Source organism: Augochlora pura, chromosome 4 (assembly GCF_028453695.1).
Source record: "Augochlora pura isolate Apur16 chromosome 4, APUR_v2.2.1, whole genome shotgun sequence".
NCBI lineage: Eukaryota > Metazoa > Arthropoda > Insecta > Hymenoptera > Halictidae > Augochlora > Augochlora pura.
In genome coordinates, this window is record NC_135775.1 from 15,064,972 (window position 1) to 15,073,540 (window position 8,569).

Sequence of the window (8,569 nt, forward strand, 5' to 3'; positions counted from 1 at the left end):
TCCACGAAGTTTCTGTCGCGATTCATCCAATACGGACCGGACAACCACACATTTTCCACGGTGCCGCCGGATGTGCGCTGGTGGACAGAATTATCGGGGGGTGGAACATTTTTCGGAATTGGAGCTAAATAGGGAAGCGAAGCCGGTTAGGTGGGCTGTGGTCCTATCAATTGCTACGGCTTTGGTTTTCTTCGGACATCGTTATCTTCTGCAACGTATTATATTTTTCTTATCTCTTTATTTTGGTTTTTTAATGCGAGGAATCATATAACTTCAAAAATAGATATTTGAGGATAGCAAAGAAGTTATTTCTTTTCGTGTTACTTTTTTCCAGATATATAAATGTTAATATTATATAAATTAGAGATTAAGAAAATAATTTTTATGGTATCGTGTGAGCACCATTGAACCTTTCAATTTTTCCCTAACAATATTTGATTGTGTCTTTGAAAACAGTAAAGATATTCTAGGTGCAAACGTTAGGTGACTCACTCTATACTCGGTGGACTACGGAACGTGATCAGCTTAATTTATTTTGCTACTAGTGGTTCGATTGGAAATTTTTTGAATTAAAATAAGTTTAACAAAAGCTTGAAATTGTTTTACCAAATTTTTATTAACCCTTTTTTCCAAAGCATTTCGGAGCATTTTCATCTTTTCATCAAGATCACCTTCAGTTTTTCATGAGTTAACATACAATTTGGCAAGCATCATAACATAGATTTTCAGAATCTAAAAGAAATGTTGGTTTGTCTATAAAAAACCTTGATAGCTCCGGAAAAGAAGTTAACAAAATACTTGGTACAATGACCTTAAAATTTTCTTTAACCCACTCTATTTTAGCTCAAAAAATTTCTTATCAAATCACCGAATACATTAAGTTAACCATGTTGCGTGATCAATCCCATATATTAATTACTGGAAAGTCGAATTTGATTTCGATTGAACAATATTACATAATATCAAGATTTAGTGTACCATGTTTGAAAACTTCGAAGTGAGTCTGACACAATATCATAGCGCAATTTATTTTATTCTACCTTTAGAATCAACTTCTTCACATCCAATCTTAAATGCATAAAGAAAGGAACCACAAATTCATATATATTTGTTCATGGTACAGACTAATCTGAACATTTCTTGTGCCAATCATTGAATTTGTAAAACTACTCGAAAAAGACGTTCGCTAAGCTCCAATTCCGATTATGTGTTCACAGAAAGTAGAAATCTTCAACAGCAAGAAACCGAATTATCTTTCTCCTTCCGTAATTATAATAATTTCAAACAACAACGTTCTTCAACTCCTCCGATCTTTCGAAACTTCAATCCATTCGTTTCTGTCACGGATATACGTAGAATCCACCGACCACTCGCAATTTCGTCGAGCAGCAACGACGCTCGGACTTCCGATTCAATTCAATTTCGAGTCGCAGTTTTAACAGCGCGCAATTTGGTCCAATTGTTGGGCAGTCAGTCCAGTTACGTGGATCACGGTTTAGTTAATAAGCGATGAAGTCGGGATTACGTTTCTTGAGTCCGGTTCGCGGGGACACGGTGGAAAGGCGCCAAGTTGTGCCGGCATTTTCTCGTTAAACCGTGCAACACGGTTGCGCACCGGTCTCCCCCCTCTCCCGTGGACCCAAATTAAATTTTTTCCCGTCGCGATACTCTTCCTCCGTTGTTACGAGCAGCCAGGATCTTGGACGGGGAACACGGTTGCTGTTCCTTGCATTCGAGTATCCCGGAATTGCGGTTTCGGGAATGGCTTTCGGGGGAGCATTGAGAAGCTCCCCCCCGTTGGATTAATGCAACGTTTTCGACTGCGGAAGAATGGCCGATGTTTTGCTTCCACGAATTGTTGCGTTCCCTTGGAGGCTCTTTTCAAAGCATTGATATACGAGGTGGAATATTTATGGTTGCGAAACGAGATGGCTGCAGATGGAACCACGTACCAAAAGAGACACGGCCGAGTTTTGCGAAGACGTTCCTTTTGGTACCCAAGTTTCATTACATCAACGTTCCGTTGGTATTCGCGTGAATGGATCGCTGCTTTGACGAGCTTCGTTAGGACCATTGTTATTGTAATGTTCTATATACAGTATGTTAAGTCTCAATGTGTACCGTGTAACAAGAGTTTCAGTTTTCTGTAAGTTTTACATTGAGTAAAGTTGTAAGGCTTTTAGAACACCCTGTCTTTCATTTATTTGAAATGATTTGGTACGCGTTATTCAAATGCAACGCAGGTTTTCGAAAAGCGTATGCTATTGGACTATATATTTTTCATACTTCGGAAGTAAAATGCAATGGAACAACAATTTAGTAAACTTAAACCTCGTTCCTTGCTTTGCCAAATACAGTTATTAATATACAGAAAATTAATTAATATCTGTCTGCCTCCAATTTTTGAAAATTACAGTCTTCTATAGGAATACGAACTAAAAGAATGCCACTTCTTTTATTTCTCAACCTCTAAAAATTTCAACTCCTTATGTAACTGCAGCGCACGATTTTTTTGTCACGATTTCGTTGTACTGCAGGAAATGAGTTGCAGAAAATTGCATATTAAAATGTAGAATTCAAGAACATTGCATATTAAAATTGCGTATTAAAGTGTAGAATTCGTAACCAAAGAATTCCGAGAAACAAAATCAACATATCTGTTCATAGGTAGCCAATTAAAAGGGGAGATCTCATCAAATTGAATTAAATCGTTTCATAATCGAATGGGGAAATTTTCCATTTTTTTATTGTCATCGATTGGTCTCATTATATTTTTTCTTCTTTTCATAGAACATAGTTTTTATTAAACTCTGTCAACACATTGCCACGCCTACCATATACGGGTTACAGAATTGTTTGAAATATAATTTCTAAAAGTTAATTTTTACGCTAATCAAAATAATTTTTCAATTTGATCAAGATTTACGAGAGGTGCGAATGTTGAAGAAATAATTAATACCATATAAGTTTGCTTCGCAATTTGAATTTAATTGAATGAAATACTTCAATTTTGTGAAATTTTTAGATTTTTGGTGCGATTCGTGAAAGTTCTAATGCGTTAGGAGAAAATTGAGTCGTTTAAAATTAAGCTTGATTTTTATTTTGCGAATGTTCGTTGAAAGGGGAGATTTTGGTAAAGCTGCAAAACGTTTCCAGAACCACAGTATGATAAATCAGTGTAGGAAAGGCTGACGATCAGGGGTTGGTTCCGGGCAGCGGTGCAAGAAGACATTTCCTAAAGTCGTTTGCCGACAATGTCCAGACTGACTTCCGGTAGTCTAGGCTAACATTCAACCGAAGAACAGAGATATCCACGTAGAAGGATAATTTGTTCTGCGGATGCCAAAATTTATTCGTTTTAAGAACCGAAAATGGAAACTGAAAATTCCGTTCAGCTCGAATTCCTTCCTCGGTGCGAAACTTTTATACAATTATGTTTATTTATGCACTTTTTCTAGTTTTAATAGAAGTTTAATTTACCTTTTGCTTCTATGAAAACCCTAAGTTTGTTTTCCATTTCGTGAACTAACTTAGAAGTAACATTTGGATCTACTGATTGCCATATTTCAATAATCCTTCTAATAACTGTATTTCTTAATCATTTTTCGACATCATTCCATAAGTGTTCAATGGAGTTTAAATCGGGACTTTGCGATTAATGTGGCAACACGTGTGGAACATTATACAATACCCATTCATCGACTATTTTAGCGATATGCTGATATATGTCCGACTGAAATCAATAATTGTTTGGTAACTTCAATTTTCATACACTGTTTTCGAAATTTCCTACAAAATTTTTGAGTACTTCTTTTTGTCTATTATATTATCGATAAACACAAAGTTTCCCATTCCACCAGATATCATGCAGTTCCAAACCGATATAGATCCGCCATTATGTTTTATAGTCAGTCATAGATTTCGCGATCTTAATTTTGTGGTTTATTTCCTCCAGACACTTTTACGTCCATCGCTACCAAAAATGTTCAATTTACTCTTACCGAAGATTAATACTTTGTTCCAGAACGAATTATTTTTATAAATCAATCTTTCGCTGAATTTTAAACGTATAATTTCAATTTTTGGTTGATTGTTAGACGCGTAAGCGTTCGAATATTTTCATATATGAGAGTGTAGGTATACATTTTTGTTAGACATTATTTTACCCGTTCGAAATTTTGAAACCTCTCAAAATATTCTCATGCATTGTTATGATTGAAATATCCTTATACAGAGAAACCCACGTCCGTAAAGTTGCGTCTCTCGAAAGAAGACCAGCGACGCCGCCCAACAAACTAAAGTTCCATAATCTACGATACTAGTGGGAAAACTGTACCAGGCCTGATACAGTGCCGAGTTCGTCAAAAGATCAACCGCGTAAATGAGACCACAATAATTTCCTATTACGATGCAAATAGAATTCTGGATGAACAAGAATTCAATCCCGGGTTCTCTATTCTACAGTCGAGATAAAGCGGAAATCAAAGAAGTTCTACAATTTCTGACTAAATATTCATAGAGACACAGTTGTTCTTGAATATTGACAAAAACACACGAAATTCCATGTTTTATGTACCAATTCGAAACCAAGAAAACGATGGGTTAAACCTTGCGCTGCGACAGCGAATTTGTGAATTTTAGTAAATAGTTAAACACTGCTGAGTGCTATTTCGGTATCCCAGGGCGATTTGCAGAGCTGCAAACTGAATTATCGAGGACAGTTTTCAGTTTTAAGAGAAAAGAATAAAGACGTTATAGTCGGTGCTAGAGCGGATAAAACACTTGTATATCGTAATAATTGTGAAATGCTCAGCACACCACTTAACACCATTATTTTTAGTCTTTTGGAGCATTTATTACCAGTGTAATAAAATAATAAATGGCAATCAAACAGTATTTCTAAGAATTGAACTATGGTCACTAGATTTAGTAGAACAATTTCTCCTTTTAATATAGCAGGTACTTTGTCGAATCCCCTTTTCATTAAAGTGGATAAGTACGATTTCTTCAGCTACTAAGGACAATCGAAGCTGACTAAGATTAGCACCTACGATGATAATAGCTTTTTTCAATTTTCTCTTACCTATGTTAGAAATTGAATATGGATAACAGATGGCTATATCATCAGCAAACTGAGAAATCCGAGTAGTCCTTGAGCGTTACGTATTCGAGTAAATTTAAACTGACAATAAATATAAATTTCCTTCATCTTCTAAGAGCAGATTACAATCAAATAAAGATCAATTCGTTTTAACTGTGAAGAAAATAAAAGAATGATATGGCAAAAAATAATGAACCATAGCTGAATAACGAATTATCATACCGAAAATTGAAAATCCGACAAATTAGTTACCTACCCGTTTGTACTGCACCAAAATCCCTTTAAATCGCTGTGGGACAAGAGAGGTTCTCCCGATTTAGAAGGAGTTTGTATCGAAAGGTTCGGAACCGAGGCGAGTCCGCGAAACAAATATTTTCGTCGTCGTTACGGCAGAGAACGGTGGAGAATGGGGAAGAAGTCTCGACCCTATACGGGACGACAAATCCACTTTGGTCCACGTTATTCTATCGGAAGAAGGAGCCCTGGATCCGCTAAGCTCATCAGTGGACTGCTCGGAACAAGCTCGGTTTCCCTTCGAGCTTGAACAAACTGCTTTCCCCGGGAAAGCGGTCCTCGAGCTCTTCGACTGTAGTTTCGTTGCGCGAACTCGTGCGCGATTAAATTCAAAGGGAATTGCCCGGCGAGACAGTTTCTCTCGAGCCGAGCCGAGTCGAAAGGAAAGGAAAGAGAGGAAGAGGAAGAGGAATCGCGAGCGTCGTCGCGCGGGCACGAGGAAAATTTTCGAAATTATGAGCGAGGGAACCCGAAGTGGGAGCGCCGAGGAGTCAACGGCGCCGCGCCAGTCACGAGAAGAAACGCGGCCGAGCACACGGAAGAAAGTCGAATAAAATACGAGACTCTCGCGAACCGTCTGGCGGAAATCCAAATTCCGCGACGGATTCGTGCACGTTCAGACGCGACCGTTTTCCGTGTCATCGTAATCGCCGATTCCTCGGGACACGGGATCCCCGATCGGGCGATTCTTTCGACGCTGCCGCATCGGGGCACTCGATAAATCGCGCTCGAAAATTTCGCGAACGTACCAGCTCGGTCCGAGAAGACGGGGGCATGCTTGCAGTTGCGTCGCACGGGCGATCTGTTCTTCGAGAGTTGACCGTAATTCATAACTTTCAACGATTTCGCATAGAAATCTCCTGTTTGTGTGATCGATGAGTTCGAATGTGTTGCTAAAAATGCAAAAGTGAAAATGGAAAATCAAACGGCGCTAACACAAGCATTGTCTCGTCATTCGGTTTTTGTGTAAATTAATCGTTTTCTGATATTTCGCTTTAATTGCAGAGGGTGTCGTTTAACTATTGAGCAAAGGGTTAAAGTTCTTAATATTGCGTTCTAAGGCAGCGGTACACCTTTAACACAGCAAACTAAATTTTGCATACACAATTGTCGGAGATTTTTCGAAATAAAATTAATAAATGTATTAAACTTTGTTTTTCTAGTTATCGATAATCAGTGACTAAAGTCCACGTGCTTGTTGCATGATTTTAGTCAACATTATTGTATGTTTTTCGAAAGAAAAGGGTCGTTCAAATATACAGTTAGTTCTGATGTAATAGTTACTCTTTTACTTCCAAGTTTTCTGTTCTAAGAAAACTGTTACAATTCCACTGAAACTTCTGCTGCATATATTTATCCATAAACAGAGAATGTTTACCTTGCGGAACTTCAGAAATGGGAAAAACTTCCAGCTGAACGGTAACAGTTATTCTGCTTCGAAAAAGATCAAGTACTTTCACACAAATGTAGCGTTCAGTATTAAAAGTAGTTCTTACAAATAGTTGAATGAAATGTAAATATACTGGGGATATTGGATTGATCGGAAAAAGCTGATTCTAAATAAACTAGCAATAGCAATTCACAATGCTACGCAAGACAATGTGAAACGAGAATTTAGTGCTTTGATTTCGAATGACTCAGGCAACTGTATTACTTCTATAATTAAATGCTGAACAGTGGGCGTGTACATAATTGTTCTTTACTTCGCGCAATTTTCAATGTAATAGAAGAGTACAGTCAAATAATAACCATCTATGTTCATCCTGTTTGCAGTTGCTTAAATACTGCGAAATCAATCGAGAAAAAGTACAAGCTTGTATATTTTATTGGAAAAAAAAGTTAAACAATAAACGTTCCTTTAAAATTGTTATCAGTCAAAATAGAAAATAATTGTTAAGATTGAACGTCTATAACAGAATTAAAATGTTAATACATATTCGTCCGCATGACCAAAATTCGTGATTTCGCAAACAATCACCAATAGCCAAATGACGAAAATTCGTCATTTCTATGTAACAGAAAATAATTGATTCTTGTTCTTTTAATCCTAAATAAATGAATTTCCAATTTTTACCAAGCAGAGATAATTCCAATAAAGAATTGATTTGCGTTCGCATAATAGTGCAAACGTAAACAATATATATTGCGTATAGAAGAATTTTATTCAAAGTTTAGGTGTTTGGATATTATATAACATCAGAAAGCAAAAAAATTTGCTTTATATCATTCACCAAAACTCCAATGAAAAAAATATAATTTTCAACAAGTTATGTTGTTTTTATATAGACCATACTGTTACGGCGAATTGTTTAAATCAAGTCGCAATTCTACAAAATAGCGTAAAAAGATGCCGATATTTTGTGAATGGCGGTGCGAAAAATTACCGGGCGAATATGTATTAATATAAAGATTAATTGAAAACAGAAAAAGAAATAATTGTAAGGTTAATTATTCATTACGTAACTTGTATTTACAAAAGTTTACATTACAGTCTTGTTCGAGGCGTCTCTGCAGAACTCTGGAAACGAGCTCGAAAAAGTATTTTCTAATGCGCTAGAGAAGCTGCACAGTAGAAACAATGTTCTTGAATGTTGATTGACTGTGAGACCGCGTAGACTGTGGTCTCTGGGTCGTTCCCTGATTCCGAATCAATTTACGGCTGTCCAGGGTAATTCAATGGCGTCTAATAAATAATGAGAGTATCTGAAGCGGGGCCGAACGAATACGTGGACGGGCCGCGTTCTATCAACTTCTAGGATTAAATGGTAAATTGGCCATTGTAATCCACGACTATCTGGTACAATAGACGGCCGGTGCAGCTGACACCGATTGTATTAATGTCGCGGTGGTGTTTCGCGATTAGCGGCGCCGTGATTTGAAGTGAGATCGAGCGTTTCGGACACCTACAAACTCGGCCCTTGTCTTTGGCACTCGGACCCGACTGAATCGCTCGTAGTATATCACCCTAAACACTGCCTGTGTTTCGGCGACAGAAAATTCTCTTGTCGTTTATCATGGAGACCGAAATCATATGCAACTAGTCGATGCGACACTAAATTGCGATATCGTACGTCGGAATGGGCCAGAATAAGGCAAACTATGATAAATTTGCTGCAATAATATAGTTAATTAAGTAATACGACTATAATAATTTCTAATGATAATTTAATAGTG